The following is a 19,508-nucleotide window of genomic DNA, read 5'->3' on the forward strand; positions in this document are numbered from 1 at the left end:
GGATAGAACTAGAAGGATCATGTTAAGTGAAATAAATCAGTCGGGAAAGAGAATGACCGTGTGGTGTCATTCATAGGTGGAATTAAAGAAGCAAAGCAGATAACAACTGTAAAGGGAAGGAAAAACAAATATGATAAAAACAGATGCAGGAAATACAGACTCTTAATGATAGGAAACAAACTGAGGGCCGCTGGAGGTTGGGGATAACAGGGGACCGGCATGAAGGAGGGCACGTGATGTCATGAGCACTGCTGTTATCTCCAACTGGTGAATCCCTGAATTCTTCCTCTGAAAGTATAATACACTATACATTAATTAATTGGGTTTAAATTAAATTAAGTTAAAAAATCATTTGTATCAGAGCACATTTCCTTCTAGACTCTCAGTTTTGCTCATTCAGCTTATAATGGGACCATCCACCGTGGGTCTGGTTTGTCTAAATAGGCTCCATACCTCATCCATGGCCCAGCCCAGGGCTAGAACTCATGACCCCTGAGATCAGGACCGGAGGTGAGGTCAGGAGTTGGGTGCTTAACCAACAAGCCAGCTGGGGGCCTGAGAACCACACTGCTTTATCCTGTGTCTCTGTGACATCATTTGAAATAGGAAAGTGCTGCGTTCTGCTCTCTCCTGCTTCTCCAATACTGATTTGCTGTCTGTGGTCATTTGTGGGGGCGGATGGATGTTATGGGTTTTGTTTTTCCTATTTCGAAGATCTGCCACCATGATTTTGATAGGAATGACATTGAATCTGAGGGTGGATTCAGGAACTGTGGACATTTTCACAAGATGAGGCTCTCACCCCACGAGCCCAGGACGGCCTCCCATAGCCTGGTATGGCTCAGTGCAGAAGTCTTGTGCTCCTTTGGTTCAGTCTCATTATTAATTCTCCTTGATGCTCCTGAGAAGGGAGTCACATACTTCATTTTTTTCCTGAGTGCTCATTGTCGGGACACAGCAAGGCTACTCTGCTCTGTAGGGTCATTTTGTGTCCGTGACTTTACTGAACTCACTCCTTAGTTCTAACAGGTTTTGGTGGAGGCTCTCGGGTTTCCTTCTTCTAGCACCACATCTTCAGCATATAGGGACAGTGTACGTCCCCCTTCCAGGTGTGGAACCTTTGCTGTTTACAGTTTAATGTCCTAGAAAGACCCACAATAGAAGCAAAACTGAGCCCAGGACAAGGACAGGAAGGCCCTTTTAGAATGAGAACAGAGCTCAATGCCCTTGAAGGCCCCATATCAAAATGTAAACAGAACTTGAGGAATTGCTCCAGCCCTTCTGGAGGTCCCCAAGACCAGCCCTTAAAACTAAGCAAAAACCCACATCGGGGTCCAAGTCTCTGCTCCACTCTGTCGGGTATACTAGGACACTAGCTTGATCTTGTAAATAAACCCTCATGTGTTTGCATTCGTGTCGGCTTCTCAGTGGTTTCTCGAATTCGCAATCTTGGGCACAACAGACTGAGATAAAAAACAAAACCAAAAGAAACTCAGATGAGGGCAGAGTGAAAGCAGGATTCTGAGAGAAGCAGCAGAGACCCGGGGGCTTGGCGGCTCTTCTGTGGTGGGCCTGCAGACTGGGGGGCGGGATGTTCAGCCCCAGAGCTAGAGGACCCAGCGTCCCCACCTGCATCCCTCCCATTAGCACGGAGTCTCAGGGAGCAGCACAGTGCCACCCGCTGGAGGCCAGAGGCGCTGAAACTCACCCTACCTCTAACCCCACAGGTGCATCTCCCAGGCAGATGTGCACCTGACAATCAGCGCCATGGCCCATTCCTAGACCCTGCACAGACCACTTGCTGCCACCAAGTTGTTGGACCACAGAGGCTGCAGAGCTTCAGCTCTGCCTGGAAAGTAGGGTCTAGCTTCCTTTGTACTTCGTGCTTTATTTTCATGTATTTTCTTTGATTCTATTTTATAAATTGCCTTATTTTAATTTTTATGTATGTACCTTATATATTTCTTATGTTTAGTTTCATGGTACTTTAATTGTGTTTCTTATTTTGGGATTTAGAATCTTTTAACAAGCAGGCCAAATTAATCTGGTGTTCTTTAGGAGTGCAAATTTATTGTTTTTCTTGGTTTTTCTTTTTCTTCCTTCTATCTTTTTTGGAAAAAATAATGAGATGGAGAAATTCACCTTCATAAAATAACATGAGGTAGTACTCACAGCCAGGAAGTTCATCCATTCACATATATGATGTCTAAATACAGTTTAAAACAATGATTATAAAGATAGCAGCTGGGCTGGAAAAAGAGCACAGAAGAAAACTAGAGAATCCCTCACTGTAGAAATAAAAGAACTAAAATCTAGTCAAGCCAACGTTAAAAATGCTATAACTGAGATGCATTCCCAAGTGGAAGTCTTAAAAACAAGGAAGGTTATGGACCACAGTGGCAGACATAGGGTACTCAGCCACTTATTAAAGCAATAACATTCATATCATAGGAGACTCAGAAGATGAAGAGAGAGAAAAGGTGGGCCTTGAACAGCCATTATAAATGACAAATACCCACCATTTGCTTCAACGTGGATGAAACTGGAAGGCATTATGCTGAGTGAAGTAACTCAATCGGAGAAGGACAAACATTGTATGTTCTCATTCACTTGGGGAATATAAATAATAGTGAAAGGGAATATAAGGGAAGGGAGAAGGAATGTGTGGGAAATATCAGAAAGGGAGACAGAACATAAAGACCCCTAACTCTGGGAAATGAACTAGGGGTGATGGTAGGGGAGGAGGGCTGGGGTGGGGGTGAATGTGTGATGGGCACTGAGGGGGGCACTTGATGGGATGAGCACTGGGTGTTATTCTGTATGTGGGCAAATTGAACACACACAAAAAAATAAATTTATTATTAAGAAAAAAAAAAGAAGGAAGAAAAAGTGGCACCTGGGTGGCTCAGTCAGTTAAGCTTCTGACTTAGGCTCAGATCATGATCCAGGTCCCAAGGAAGACTCCCTGTTCAGCAGGAACCTGCTTCTCCTTCTCCCTCTGCCCCTCTCGCTCATGGTTTTTCTCTCCTCTCTCTCTCAATTAATTAAATAGCGTCTTTGAAAAAGACACAAACCCAGAATGAAGGGAAATCTCCCATGAAGAAGAATTTCAAACAATTTGTGCAGACATTCCACCCTCAAGTTCATGAACATAGCTTCCCACTCTTATGTGTGCAATACACATAGTAACTTCCTTCTACAAAATGTATTATGAAAAACTTAAAAAATAATAATATAATATTAATAATAATAATAACAACAATAACAATAAAGAATCACTTTACTACGGAAAAAGCTGACAAACACTACATCAGCAAGATGATCAGATGGATACCAAGACTGATAAATTATGTTGATAGTATCTATCCTTTATATGATATAATAAAAAAGCAGTATATCTCTGTATATAATCCACAAAAACAGTTAAATCATGAGATAAACAACAGACATGTCCCAACTGAGGGAAATTTTACAAAACACTCCTCAAAGTATTCCAGTTCAACGACAACAAGGAAAGGCTGAAAGACTGTCACAATCCAGAGGAGCCTAAGAAAACATGAGGACAAATGGAGTGTGATATGAGGAATGGTAACTTAGCAAAAACTATGGAAATCTGAATAAAGCATTGTCCTTGGTTAATGCAAATATTTTAATATTGATTCATTAGCTAATGTTTGAACCATACTAATATATCAATAATTGGAAAAATTGAGTGCAAGTGAATGAGAATTCTCTTACTATCTTCTCAATTTCCCTATAAATCTTTGTTTTTATTCCAATAAATAAGATTTATTTTGAAAATTGAGTTAAATAAATCAGGCTCCAAGTGTGAAGACATTTCAAGAATAGTTGAAGTAACTTTTGCCTTATTCTTAGAGAGTTCCTTCGTTGGGAACAAAGTAAAAATTTTATATCAGAAGGAAAGAAAAACACTTATGAACACGTACAATGCCTTCTCAACCTGAAAAGCAGGAAAGGATAATAAATAGCAAAAATCAGATTAAAAAACTTTTATTATAATAGACACCATATTGCAAGTGCATTTAAAATTAGCAAAGCATAACATTTATCTCCTTGACATTTGTCTTCCAAAGAGTTCACAGTGTTTCAGTGTCAGTTGAAACAGGGGAAGAATTTCAGGGAAGAATCCTTCACATAATAATAGGACCATTGGTAATAATGTCTCTCAGTTATTTCCAAATCCATAAAGATGCATTTTCTGATGAGTGACTGAGCTGTGAAGAAATAGTTGAGAAAGCCTCATCCCTCTGAATTACTAGTGTCAGAATATTTTAACAATACTACTACGGATAGTACATTATCCATATTAACAGTCAATACATCTCAGATTGGAATCTGAGCAATCAGATGGGCAGAGAAAAAACGCTTTGACTTTCTCCTCATCTTTTAAAGACAAAGGAGAACTTTTCTATGTACAAAGTCAGTTGTCAAGATAGCCTTAGGGAATAAGAGTCTGCAGCGTCAAATCACGCTGCATAGCCGATACGCCGATCTCCAGGTCTTCCTGATCGCAAATCCCGGGGCTTGTCCCCCAACACAGGCTGCCACGCTGAGGTCATTTGCAATTGCTCTCTTAGGAGCTCCGGGGAGGGCGGCAGGAGCTAGAAAGTATGGGACGGGACGTGGGGAGGCCGAGAACATTATGGCCATTCCACTTTAAGTTCAGCATTTGCACACGTCCAGCAATCCCAGGCCCCTGTGAAGAAGAGCTGAAATTTACATTACTTCAGATACAGGAAAAAAACAAAAATTTACAGCTTAATGTCCAGAATGCCCCAGAATAGAATAAAAACTGAGCCGAAGCCAAGGGCTGGAAGCCCCTATTAGAATGAGAAGAGTGCTCAATGCCCTTGAAGGCCCCATATCAAAAAGTGAACAGAACTTGAGGAATTCCTCCAGCCCTTCTGGAGGTCCCCGAGACCAGGCCCTTAAAACTAAGTTAAAACCGTCCTCGGGGTCCAACTCCTTGCTCCACTCTGTGGGGTATACTTGGACCCATGCTCGAGTTTGTAAAACAACCCTTGTTTGTTTGCATCAGTGTCGGCTCCTTAGTGGTTTCTCGGATTCGCCATCTTGTGCACAACACCCCCGTGTCCCCTTCCCACCTGGACTGACCCCCTGTTCCCTCCTACCCAGGCTGACCCTCAGTCACCTCCCCGCCCACAACAGCTGGGCACAGGCCCTCACACAGGTCCATGGGCATGCTGGGCACTCCCGCCGTCCCCAGCTTCCCAGGGGAAGGAAGGGGGATTTGGCAGGACACAATCCCATGGTGGTCCCTGGGCTCCCTGCCCAGGATGGCACCTGGTGACATGTCGGGGTCTGAGTCCCTGACGCTGGCTCCTCCTCCATGGTATTCACACAGGAAATGAAATAAGAGGCCCTGGTCTCCTCCAGGGACATCAAGCAGGTGGACCTGGACATCAACATGACGTTCAGCAGTCACATCATGTTTTGGGACTACTACGGGGTAGGGTGAGCCTGAGGGGCCAGGGGGGATTGGGACCCGGGGGAGGACTGGTGGCTTCTGGGAAGGGAACATGGGGCTTCTGAGGCCGGGGGAAGAACAGCAGCCAACAAAACACAGCGGCATGGTAGGGTGCTGGGGATGACCTCCGTGTCTCTACCCCTGGTGTCTCAGGGATGAGGAGGCCACTAGGATGGGGCCTCCAGGGGTTGCCATGTGAGCTGATCCCCAAAGGGGTGACGGACAGCACCCTGAAAACCAGGTGCCTGGGTGGGGGCCATGGGGGGCATTAAGGGGACCTGGGGGCAGGTTGCATGGCTGTGACTGGAGGAGGACACACATTGATCCGATGAGGGTCTGAAGGGTCAGAGTGACACCCACCCTCGGTGCTTTATATATTTCTAAATTCTATGCATTTAATTTGAGACAACTTGCAATTTCTAAACATACATAGTATGATGACCCCCATATAATGTGCCCAGTCCAGCCAGGGACCTGAACTGACCACACGGGGCCCCTGAGGCAGGTGTCACAATAAACCTAAGACTATGGTCGCCTTTATCTGTAGATGTCTCGGAGTGCATCTTAGAGAAAGGGGATGCCCTGTGTCTGCAGGCCCCCCACGCCATCCCCTTCATTCCCTACCCACACACTATCCCCCTACATCATTATCCCTCATGGCATTCCCCCCACACCATCCCTCTCAAACCCACACACCCCCACACAAGCCCCACCCACACTATACCCCAACACCATCCCCCCTACACCATCCCCCTCAATCCACCACCATCATACCCCTGCCCCCACACCATCCACTCACACACCATTGCCCCTCAGCAAGGACCCGGTGTAGCTGCCCCCTGTGGGACATGGTCAGCCTCCCCATGGTTCTCTGGACAGCCTGCTACCATCAGAAACCCGGTGTCCCATAGTGTATCCAGGGGTTTCAGGGAGGAGGAAAGACAGGGAGCCCCCGACAGGGTGGGTGCAGGTGCATGGAGCAGAGGAAGCACTGTGCACTGCCTCCTCCTACTCTTCCTCCTGGAGGGCGGCACAACCTGCACAGGACACCAGCACCTAACCCAGAGGAACCTGGGCTGACTTGGGCCCAGGCTCTTTGGGGGCTGGGTTGATTTGAGCCCACACCAGTCCCAACTCAAAGACTAATGGAATCAGGCTCCCATGGCCCTGGCCAGCCCTGGATTCTGGCCCTGGGCTGAGTGAGCCCTCTCAGAGCTGGATGTGGCCTCCTGGGCCCTGAGCGTGCCCCACAGATCCAGGTCGCTGATCTAGGGCAGCCCTGGGGATCCCAGGACACACAAGTGTGGGGAGAGGAGGGTTAAGCGGGTGGGGCCCACCCACACACACACCCACACCAGGAGGCCGACTCCTCCAGGTACTCCAGCCCCAGAGAGCCTGAAGCTGGGGTCCTGCTGCCCTGCGGGGACCCAGAGCAGGAGCCCATGAGCAACAGGTCCAGGTCAGCTCTGCTGTCCTCAGAACCGTCAATCAGGGTGAAACCTCAGGACACTTGCCCCCACCCGGAGTCCACACATGCTCCCAGGTGGGGGACTCCAGCACCCGCCCCCCCACCCCGTGTGATTCTTGCCCCCACTTAAAGGACAGAAAGGTCTCCTTCCCCAGGGGAAGGCACGAACTCATGGCTCTGAGCCTTTGCAGTAGAAAGTCAATAAAGTGTTGTGGTGTGAAAATTCAGAGCCAACCCATTTCTGTGTCTCCCAGAACTATGTGCACGGGGCATGGAGAGACTCCCAGAAAGGGGGAGGGAGCACCACCTAGGCCCCAACCAGCCCCTGCAAGGGCACCTCCAGGCACACACAGCTGACCTCCCCACGTGCCTTCTAGGGGAGGCCGGACCCACTGCTGTACATGGGAATGTGGCTGAGCCGGAACTTCCAGCGCTGCTGACCCTCCAGCTGAAAGTTCCTGCACGAGTGAGCCCCAGCATGGCCAGGAGAGCCCAACTAGCCGCCCAGCGCCAGCACCAGAAATGATATTCTGCCAACAATTTCGGGGTTTTGGGTGACCCAGCCAGAGGATCTGATGGCTGCACGGGATAGCTGCATGTGATAGACACACACGCAGCTCAAAACCACAAAAGTCGGAATCCCCCCAATGTTGTCAAACAGCAACCAGATGGTTACATACACTACGATGTGGTCCCCAATAGGATATTTGGAAAACGCTATAAGCCATGACTGCAGAGGTGTTGGAGGTACGGAGATGTCTTTGCTGTGTTCCAAAAAGGAGGACAGAGGGGCAGGAAGCATCCTCCGGAGGCGGGGGGCCCTCCTAGGAAAGGAAACCAGGTCCCTATGAAGGCTACGGAGGGTGAAATCTTTCCTCCTCTCTTTCAGCTTCTGCTTTTCCTCCTAAATGCCATTTTCCTCAATCATAATAGCAAAAATTTATTTTCTGTTTTTAAATTTCTTTTTATTGGAGTCCAATTTGTATGAATTCTTTCTTCAGCAAGGGTGTCATACAGGAGAGAAGGAGGGAGAAAGATTTTCCCAGACAGGCAACATATAAAGGAGTTCATGACCAATTAACCAGTCCAGTAAGGAATTTTAAAATGGACTCTTCTAGTGGGGGAAAAAAAGAGACCAAAAGCAACAAAGTCGAGAAAGGCCCAGAGAACGTCACCAGAAACACCAACTCTTCCGGTAACACAAATGCACAAAGTTCATATCTTTGAATAATCACTCTGAATGCTGATAGACTAAATGCTCCAATAAAAAATATAGGGTATCAGAGGGGCTTAAAAAACAGGATCCGGGATGTCTGGGTGGCTCAGGGGTTGAGCTTCTGCCTTTGAATCAGGGTGTGATCCTGGAGTCTTGGAACGAGTCCCATATTGGGCTCCTGGTGGGGAGCCTGTTTTTCTCTCTGCCTAATTTTCTGCCTCTCTCTCTCTCTCTCTCTCTCGCTATCTCTCACACTATCATAAATAAAATTATTATTAAAAAAACAACATCCATCTGTACGGTGACTACAAGATGCTCACCTTAGACCTATAGACACCAACAGACTGAAAGTCAGGGGATAGAAAAAAATCTATGACGCTAATGGATATCAAAAGAAAGCTGGAGGACCCATACTTATATCAGACAAATGAGATTTGAAACCAAGCCCTGGGGGACACCTGGTGGCTCAGTGGTTGAGCATCTGCCTTCGGCTCAGGGTGTGATTCTGGGATCCCAGGATCAAGTCCCACATCAGCCTCCCGTTGGGGAGCCTGCCTCTCTCTCTATGTTCCTTCCTCTGCTTCTCTGTGTAATTCTCATGAATAAATAAATAAATATTTTAACTTTCATAAAAGAAAGAACAAATACTGTAAGAAGAGATGAAGAAGGGCATTATTTCATAATTAAAAGGACTCTCTATCATGATCAAACAACTAAATATTTATGCTGCCAACATGGGAGTACCTAAATATAGAAACCACTGTTGGTGGGAATGTGAACTGGTGTAGCCACTCTGGAAAACTCTGTGGAGGTTCCTCAATGAGATAAAAATAGAATTGCACAACGACCCAGAAATTCCACTGTTGGGGATTTACCGCAAAGATTCAGATGCAATGAAACGCTGGGACACCGGCACCTCGATGTTTATATTAAGAATGTCCACAATAACCAAACTGTGGAAGGAGCCTCGGTGTCCATTGAAAATTGAATGGATAAAGAAGATGTGGTTTATGTATACAATGGAATATTACTCAGCCATTAGAAATGACAGATACCCACCATTTAATTCAACATGGATGGAACTGGAAGGTATTATGCTGAGTGAAGTAAGTCAATTGGAAAAGGACAAACAGTGTATGTTCTCATTCATTTGGGGAATATAAATAATAGTGAAAGGCAATATAAGGGAATGGAGAAGAATTGTGTAGGAAATATCAGAAAGGGAGACAGAACATAAAGACTCCTAAATCTGAGAAATGAACTAGGGGTGCTAGAAGGGGAGGAGGGCGGGAAGTGGGGGTGAATGGGTGATGGGCACTGAGGGGGACACTTGATGGGATGAGCACTGGGTGTTATTCAGTATGTTGGTCAATTCAACACCAATAAAAAATAAATTTATTTAAAACAAAGATCCAACAACTAAATATTTATGCTGCCAACATGGGAGTACCTAAATATAAAAACCCATTAACAACAAACGTACAGGAACTCACTGATAATAATACAATGACAGGGGATTTTAACACCCACTTATGGTAATGGACCGATCGTCTATGTAGCAAATCAACAGGTGAACAATAGCCTTGACACACTGGACCACAGGGACTCAACACATATAGTCTGAATATTTTTTCCTAAAGCAGAATACGCATTCCTTTCAAGTGCACATGGGACATTCTCCAGAACAGATCATGTCATGGCCGACAAATCAGCCCTCAACAGGTACAAGAAGGTTGATATCACACGCTGTACATTTTCGGACCACGACGCTATAAGACTCGAAGCCAACAGTAAGAAAAAAAATTGGACAGACCAAAAATACTTGGAGATTATGAACATCCTACTAGAGAATGAATGGAGCAACCAGGAAATTAAAGAGGAAATTTAAAACAAATGAAAATGTAAACATGTTTCTCCAAAACTCTGGGATTTAGCAAAGGCAGTCCTAACTGGGAAGTACAAAGCAATACAGGCCTACCTCAAAAACAAGAAGTCTCCAAAACACAACCTAACCCTATACCTAAAGGAGCTGGTAAAGGAATAACAAACAAAGCCTAAAGCCTACAGAAGAAGGGAAAAAATAAAGATGAGAGCAGAAATAAACAATACAGAAACAACAAAACAGTAGAATGGAATAACGAATCTAAGAGCTGGTTCTTCAAAATAATTAATAAAATGGATCAAACCATAGCCAGCCTTATCAATGAGAAAAGAGAAAAGACCTAAATAAATAAAATCACAAACGAGAGAAGAGAGATCTCAATCAACAGCAGAAAAATTAGACAATTATAAGGGAATACTATGAAATTATACACAAACAAATTGGGAGTCCTGGAAGAAATGGACAAATACCTAGAGATGTGCAAATGAGCAAAACTGAAATAGGAAGAAATAGAAAATGTGAACAGACCCATAACTAGCAAAGGAATTGATAGCTAGGAATTGCACCTAGTCAGCTAGGTGCCTCAGTGGTTGAGCATCTTCTTTGGCTCAGGTCATGTTCCCAGGGTCCTAGGGGATCACATCACACATCAGGCTCCCTGCATGGAGCCTCATTTTCCCTCTACCAATACCTCTGCCTCTCTGTGTTTCTCATGAATAGATAAATAAAATCTTTAAAAAATAAAAAAGATAAAAAGATGAGAAAGGACCCAAATAAAATCACAAATGAGAAAAGAGAAATATCAACCAACACTACAAAAAAACAAACAATTATAAGAGAACATTAAGAAAAATTATATGCCAGCAACCTAGAATCTGGAAGAAATAGATCAATTCCTGGAAATATATAACATAGCAAAAATGAAAAAGGAAGAAATAAGAAACTTGAAGCGACATATAACCAGCAGAGAAATTGATTTAGCAATCAAGAATCTCCCAACACGAGACACTTAGATCAATAGAACAGAATGGAAAGCCGAAACAAGATACAAACCTGTAATTCTATGATCCATTAATCGACAATGAGGCAGGAAGGAATATCCAAAGGCACAAAGACAGTCTCTTCAAGAAACCCTAAACCTGACCCCAGGATAAGAACAAATGGTGTTGGGAAAACCAGGCAGCCACATGCAGAAGAATGAAACTGGACCACTTTCTTACACCATATATATAAAAAATAAATTCAAAATGGATGAAAGACCTAAATGTGAGACCTGAAACCATACAAAGAAGAAAAGATAGGCAGCAACGTCGTTGACATTGGCCATTGGATCTTCTTTCTAGATATGCCTCTGAGGTGAGGGAAACAAAGGAAAAATCCTATTGGGACTTCATCAAATTGAAAAGCTTCTGCAAAGTGAAGGAAACAAAGCTAAAAGGCAACATACAGGAAGAGGGGCAAGATGGCGGAAGTGTAGAGTCCCCAAATCACCTGTCCCCACCAAATTACCTAGATAACCTTCAAATCATCCTGAAAATCTACGAATTTGGCCTGAGATTTAAACAGAGCCCAGATCGAATGCTACAGTGAGAAAAGTTCGTGATTCTATCAAGGTAGGAAGACGGGAAAAAGAAATAAAGAAACAAAAGGCATATAAGTGTGAAGGGCCCTGAGAGGAGCCTGGCTAAGGCCGGGGTGAGTGTCCACAGGACAGAAGAGCTCTGTCCTGGGAGAAGGAGGAGCTGCACCAATCTTCCAGGGTGGAATGGCACCTTCAAGGAGTCAGAGAAGAACCCCAGGAGGGCGGGGATGCCGTAGGGCTCCCTGGGACACTAACAGAGACCTGCACTCCCAAGAGAGTGCACCGAGCTCCCTGATGGCTGCAGGGCACATGCATTGACCAGGGAGTAGCACTGAGGGGCTCCGGCGGTGGCTCTGCATGTAGGGGTTTGAGCGGCCCCGGGAGCACCTTGGCGGTGGTGCCTCCTGCAAAGGAAGAGGCGCCGTGTGGAGGGGGCTGTGCGGCTGCAGGAGGAACTCGGAGGGGTTCGGGCGGTGGCTCTGCAGTGAGGCAGCTGTATGGCCAAGAGCGAGAATCCAACAGCGCAGGCTCCGGAGCACAGGGCGCCAGGACACAGCCCAGGATTTGGCCTCTGCTGGGACAGAGGCACGGAGGGCCCAGGATAGCAAGGACGCTCCTGCTCAGAGCTGAGCAGATCAGCGGCCCTGCCCAAGAGCCTCCAGGCCCTGCAGATGGACTGCTCCCGAGTTACTGCGGGGGCTGAATAGAGGTTTCCAGAGCTGACTGCTGCCACTGGGGTTGTTCCACCTGGGGCCTCACGGGGTAAACTAACTGCACTGAGCCCTGCACCAGGCAGGAGACAGAGCAGCTCCCCCACGTGCTAACACCTGAAAATCAGCACAACAGGCCCCTCCCCCAGAAGACCAGCTAGACGGACAAGTCCAAGGGAGGTCAATGGACTTAAAGTATACAGAATCAGAAGATACTCCCCCATGTTTTTTTTTTAATTTCTGATTGCTTCCCCCACCCTCTTTCTCCACTTTCTTTCTTTTCTTTTTTTATTCTCTTTTTTCCTTCTTTCTTCCTTTATTCTTTTTCCTTTTTCTCTTTTCTTTCCTTCTTTCTCTCCTCTCTTTTTGTCCTTTTCCCAATTCAATTTGTTTTTGGCCACTCTGCACTCAGGAAAATGACTAGAAGGAAAACCTCACCTCAAAAGAAAGAATCAGAAACAGTCGTCTCTCCCACAGAGTTACAAAATCTGGGTTACAATTCAATGTCAGAAAGCAAATTCAGAAGCACTACTATACAGCTACTGGTGGCTCTAGAAAAAAGCATAAAGGACTCAAGAGACTTCATGACTGCAGAATTTAGATCCAATCAGGCCGAAATTAAAAATCAATTGAATGAGATGCAATCCAAACTGGAAGTCCTAACGACGAGGGATAACGAGGTGGAAGAACGAGTGAGTGACATAGAAGACAAGTTGATGGCAAAGAAGGAAACTGAGGAAAAAAGAGACAGACAATTAAAAGACAAGGAAGACAGATTAAGGGAAATAAACGACAGCCTGAGGAAGAAAAACCTACGTGTAATTGGGGTTCCCGAGGGTGCCAAAATGGACAGAGAGCCAGAATAAGTATTTGAACAAATCCTAGCTGAAAACATTCCTAATCTGGGAAGACAAACAGGCATTCAGATCCAGGAAATAGAGAGATCCCCCCTAAAATCAATAAAAACTGTCCAACACCTCGACATTTAATCGTGAAGCTTGCAAATTCCAAAGATAAAGAGAAGATCCTTAAAGCAGCAAGAGACAAGAAAATCCTGGCCTTTATGGGGAGGAGCATTAGGGTAACAGCAGACCTCTCCACAGTGACCTGGCAGCCCAGAAAGGGCTGGCGGGATATATTCAGGGTCCTCCATGAGAAGAACATGCAACCAAGAATACTTTATCCAGCAAAGCTCTCATTCAAAATGGAAGGAGAGATAAAGAGCTTCCAAGACAGGCAGGAACTGAAAGAATATGTGACCTCCAAACCAGCTCTGCAAGAAATTTTAAGGGGGACTCTTAAAATTCCCCTTTAAGAAGTTCAGTGGAACAATCCACAAAACAAGAGCTGAAAAGATATCATGATGACACTAAACTCATATCTGTCGATAGTAACTCTGAACGTGAACAGGCTTAATGACCCCATCAAAAGGCGTAGGGTTTCAGACTGGATAAAAAAGCAGGACCCATCTATTTGCTGTCTACAAGAGACTCATATTAGACAGAAGGACACCTACAACCTGAAAATGAAATGTTGGAGAAAATTTACCATTCAAAGGGTCCTCAAAAGAGAGCAGGGGTAGCCATCCTTATATCAGATAAACTAAAATTTACCCAGAAGACTGTAGAGAGAGATGAAGAGGGACACTAAATCATACTTAAGGGATCTATCCAACAAGAGGACTTTACAATCCTCAATATATGCCCAGAATGTAGGAGCTGCCAAATATTTAAACCAATTAATAACCAAAGTGAAGAAATATGTAGAAAATAGTACACTTATACTTGGTGACTTCAATCTAGCTCTTTCTACCCTCGATAGGTCTCTAAGGACAACATTTCCAAAGAAAGAAGAGCTTCAAATGATACACTGGAGCAGATGGATTTCATAGAAATCTACAGAACTTTACATCCAGATTCAACTGAATACACATTCTTCTCAAGTGCACATGGAACTTTCTCCAGAATAGACCACATACTGGGTTACAAATAGGGTCTGAACCAATACCAAGGGATTGGAATCGTCCCCTGCATATTCTCAGACCATAATGCATTGAAATTAGAACTAAATCACAACAAGAAGTTTGGAAGGACCTCAAACATGTGGAGGTGAAGGATCATCCTGCTAAAAGACGAAAGGGTCAACCAGGAAATGAAGGAAGAATTAAAAAGATACATGGAAACTAATGAGAATGAACATACAACCGTTCAAAACTTTGGGATGCAGCAAAAGCAGTCCTAAGGGGGAAATACATCACAATACAAGAATCCATTCAGAAACAGGAAACTGGACAGGAGAGCCCCGTCCCGGAGGAGCAGGAGCTGCACCGACCTTCCCGGGCGGAAAGAGGCTCCAGGGAGGTGGAGCAGGACCCGGGAGGGCGAGGATGCCCTCGGGCTCCCGGGGACAGTAACAGCAACTGCGCGCCCAGGAGAGTGCGCCGAGCTCCCTAAGGGCTGCAGCGCGCACGGCGGGACCCGGCGGGACCCGGAGCAGCTGGGGGGCTCGGGCAGCGGCTCCGCGGAGGGGGCTGCGCGGCCCCGGGAGCAGCTCGGAGGGGCTCGGGCAGAGGAAGAGGCTCCGTGCAGAGGGGCCTGCGCGGTTCCAGGAGCAGCTCGGAGGGGCTTGGGCGGCAGCTCCGCGGAAGGGGATGCGCGGCCCGGGAGCGCGAATCCACCAGCGCAGGCTCCGGAGCACAGGGCGCCGGGACAGAGCCCAGGATCCCGCCTCCCCCGGGACAGGCAGAGGCCGGGAGGGCCCAGGACAGCAAGGACGCTCCTGCCCCGAGCTGAGCAGATCAGCGGCCCCGCCCCGGAGCCTCCAGGCCCTGCAGACGGAGATCCTGCCGGAGCTGAATCCCGGTTTCCAGAGCTGCCCCGCCACTGGGGCTGTTCCTCCTGCGGCCTCAGGGGGTAAACAACCCCCACTGAGCCCTGCACCAGGCAGGGGCACAGCAGCTCCCCCAACTGCTAACACCTGAGAATCAGCACAACAGGCCCCTCCCCCAGAACACCAGCTAGACGGACAACTTCCAGGAGAAGCCAAGGGACTTAAAGAACACAGAATCAGAAGATACTCCCCGGTGGTTCTTTTTTTGTTTGTTTGTTTTTGTTTTGTTTTGCTTTTTGATTTTTTTCCTTCCCCCACCCCCTTTTTTTCTCCTTTCTTTTTCTTTCTCTTTTTCTTCTTTTTTTTTCGTTTTTTTTTTCTTTTTCTTCCCTTTTTTTTCTCTTTCTCTTTTCTTTCCTTCTTTCTCTCCTCTCTTTTTCTCTTTTTCCCAGAAACAGGAAACTACTCAAATACAAAAGCTAACCTTACACATAAAGGGGCTAGAGGAAGAAAAAGCAGATAGATCCTACACCCAACAGAAGAAGAGAGTTAATTAAAATTCGAGAAGAACTCAAGGAAATCGAGACCAGAAGAACTGTGGAACAGATCAACAGAACCAGGAGTTTGTTCCTTGAACGAATTAATAAGATAGATAAACCATTAGCCAACCTTATTAAAAAGAAGAGAGAGAAGACTCAAATTAATAAAATCATGAATGAGAAAGGAGAGGTCACTACCAACACCAAGGAAATACAAACGATTTTAAAAACATTATGAACAGCCATACGCCAATAAATTAGGCAATCTAGAAGAAATGGACGCAATTCTAGAAAGCCACAAACTACCAAAACTGCAACAGGAAGAAATAGAAAACCTAAACAGGACAATAACCAGGGAGGAAATTGAAGCAGTCATCCAAAACGTCCCAAGACACAAAAGTCCAGGGCCAGATGGCTTCCCAGGGGAATTCTATCAAACGTTTAAAGAAGAAACCATACCTATCCTACTAAAGCTGTTTGGAAAGATAGAAAGAGATGGAGTCCTTCCAAATTCGTTCTATGAAGCCAGCATCACCTTAATTCCAAAACCAGACAAAGACCCCACCAAAAAGGAGAATTATAGATCAATAGCCCTGATGAACATGGATGCAAAAATTCTCAACAAGATACTAGCCAATAGGATCCAACAGTACATTAAGATAATTATTCACCATGACCTAGTAGGATTTATCCCCGGGACACAAGGCTGGTTCAACACTCGTAAAACAATCAATGTGATTAATCACATCAGCAAAAGAAAAACCAAGAACCATGTGATCCTCTCATTAGATACAGAGAAAGCATTTGACAAAATAGAGCATCCATTCCTGGTCAAAACACTTCAGAGCATAGGGATAGAGGGAACATTCCTCGACATCTTAAAAGCCAGGTATGAAATGCCCACTACAAATATCATTCTCAATGGGGCAGCACTGGGAGCCTTTCCCCTAAGATCAGGAACAATACACGGATGTCCACTCTCACCATGGCTATTCAACATAGTACTGGAAGTCCTGCCTCAGCAATCAGACAACAAAAAGACATTAAAGGCATTCAAATTGGCAAAGAAGAAGTTAAACTCTCCCTCTTCACCGATGACATGATACTCTACATAGAAAACCCAAAAGCCTCCACCCCAAGGTTGCTAGAACTCATACAGCAATTTAGTAGCATTCAAAGATACAAAATCAATGCCTGGAAATCAATGGCATTTCTATACACTAACAATGAGACTGAAGAAAGAGAAATTAAGGAGTCAATCTCATTTACAATTGCACCCAAAAGCATAAGATACCTAGGAATAAACCTAATGATGGAGTTAAAGGATCTATACCCCAAAAAAAAAAAAATAAAGGATCTATACCCTAAAAACTATAGAACACTTCTGAAAGAAATTGAGGAAGACACAAAGAGATGGAAAAATATTCCATGCTCATGGATTGGCAGAATTAACATTGTGAAAATGTCAATTTTACCAAGGCAATGTTCACCTCTAATGCAAACCCTATCAAAATACCATGGACTTTCTTCAGAGAGTTAGAACAAATTATTTTAATATTTGTGTGTAATCAGGATCCCTGGGTGGCGCACCCATTTGGCACCTGCTTTTGGCCCAGGACACGATCATGGAGACCTAGGATAGAATCCCATGTCAGGCTCCCAGTGCATGGAGCCTGCTTCTCCCTCTGACTGTGTCTCTGCCTCTCTCTGTGTGTGTGTGTGTGTGTGACTATCATAATAAAAAAAGACTTGTGTGGAATCAGAAAAGACGCTGAATAGCGAGGTGAATTTTAAAAAAGACAGCCATAAAAAAAAAAGACAGCCATATCTGGGGCTTCACAATGCCAGATTTCAGGGTGTATGACAAAGCTGTGGTTCAAGACAGTGTGGTACTGGCACAAAAACAGACAAATGGATCAATGGAACAGAAGAGAGAACCCAGAAGTGGACCCTGAACTTTATGGTCAACTAATATTCAATAAAGGTGGAAAGACTATCGATTGGAAGAAAGACAGTCTCTTCAATAAATGGTGCTGGGAAAATGGACATACACATGCAGAAGAATGAAACTAGACCACTCTCTTTCACCATACACAAAGATAATCGCAAAATGGATGAAAGATCTAATGTGAGACAAGAGTCCATCAAAATCCTAGAGGAGAACACAGGCAACATGTTTTTTGAACTTGGCCACAGTAACTTCTTGGAGATACATCCACAAAGGCAAAATAAACAAAAGCAAAAATGAACTATTGTGATTTCATCAAGATAAGAAGCTTTTGCATAGCAAAGGATACAGTCAACAGAACTAAAAGACAACCTAAAGAATGGAGAAGATATTTGCAAATGACATATCAGATAAAGGGCTAGTTTCAAAGATTGATAAAGAACTTCTTAAAATCAACAACAAAGAAACAAAGAATCCAATCATGAAATGGGCAAAAGACATGAAGAGAAATCTCACAGAGGAAGACATTGACATGGCCAACATGAACATGAAAAAGTGCTCTGCATCACTTGCCATTAGGGAAATACAAATCAAAACCACAATGAGAACCACCTCACACCACTGAATGGGGATAATTAACAAGGCAAGAAAAAACAAATGTTGGAGAGGATGCGCAGAAAAGGGAAGACTCTTACACTTTTGGTGGGAATGGGAACTGGTGCAACCACTCTGGAAAACTGTGTGGAGGTTCCTCAAAGAGTTAAAAATAGACCTGCCCTACGACCCAGCAATTGCACTGTTGGGGATTTACCTCAAAGATTCAGATGCAATGAAACGTGGGGACACCTGCACCCCGATGTTTATAGCAGCAATGTCCACAATAGCCAAAATGTGGAAGGAGGCTGGGAGTCCTTTGAAAGATGAATGGATAAGGAACATGTGGTTTATGTATACAATGGAATATTACTGAGCCATTAGAAACGACAAATACCCACCATTTGCTTCAACGTGGATGGAACTGGAGGGTATTACGCTGAGAGAAGTAAGTCAATCGGAGAAGGACAAACATATGTTCTCATTCAATTGGTTAATAAAAATAATAGTGAAAGGGAATATAAGGGAATGGAGAAGAAATGTGTGGGAAATATCAGAAAGGGAGACAGAACATAAAGACTCCTAACTCTGAGAAATGAACTAGGGGTGCTAGGAGGGGAGGAGGGCAGGGGGTGTGGGTGAATGGGTGATGGGCACTGAGGGGGGCACTTGCCTAGATGAGCATGGGTGTTACTCTGTTTGTTGGTAAATTGAACACCAATAAAAAATAATTTAAAAAAAAAAGTCCAAACAACTAAATATTTATGCTGCCAACATGGGAGTACTGAAATATAGAAACCAATTAACAACAAACGTACAGGAACTCACTGATAATAATACAATGACAGGGGATTTTAACACCCACATATGGCAATGGACAGATCGTCTATGCAGAAAATCAACAGGGGAACAACAGCCTTGACACACTGGACCACAGGGACTCAACAGATATAGTCTCAACATTTCATCCTAAAGCAGAATACACATTCCTTTCAAGTGCACATGGGACATTCTCCAGAACAGATCATATCATGGGCCACAAATCAGCCCTCAACAGGTACAACAGGTACAAGAAGGTTGGTATCACATCATATACATTTTTGGACAATGAGGCTATGAAACTCGAAGTCGACAGTAAGAACAAATTTGGACAGACCAAAAATACGTGGAGATTATGAACATCCTACTAGAGAATGAATGGAGCAACCAGGAAATTAAAGAGGAAATTTAA

The 19,508-nt window shown here is 44.7% G+C and overlaps 1 long non-coding RNA gene across 1 annotated transcript in view; it reads right to left on the reverse strand.

Moving 5' to 3' along the window:
• Window positions 1-3,995: 3,995 nt before the first annotated feature.
• The window catches only part of LOC140636042 (uncharacterized), a 50,026-nt gene continuing 34,513 nt past the window's right edge, over window positions 3,996-19,508 (reverse strand). The window contains exon 2 of the long non-coding RNA XR_012033414.1: window positions 3,996-4,730. This is a non-coding gene — a long non-coding RNA (uncharacterized lncRNA). The remainder of the gene's footprint in view (window positions 4,731-19,508) is intronic.

The sequence above is a fragment of the Canis lupus genome, chromosome 6 (genome assembly GCF_048164855.1).
Source record: "Canis lupus baileyi chromosome 6, mCanLup2.hap1, whole genome shotgun sequence".
NCBI classification, from domain to species: Eukaryota; Metazoa; Chordata; class Mammalia; order Carnivora; family Canidae; genus Canis; species Canis lupus.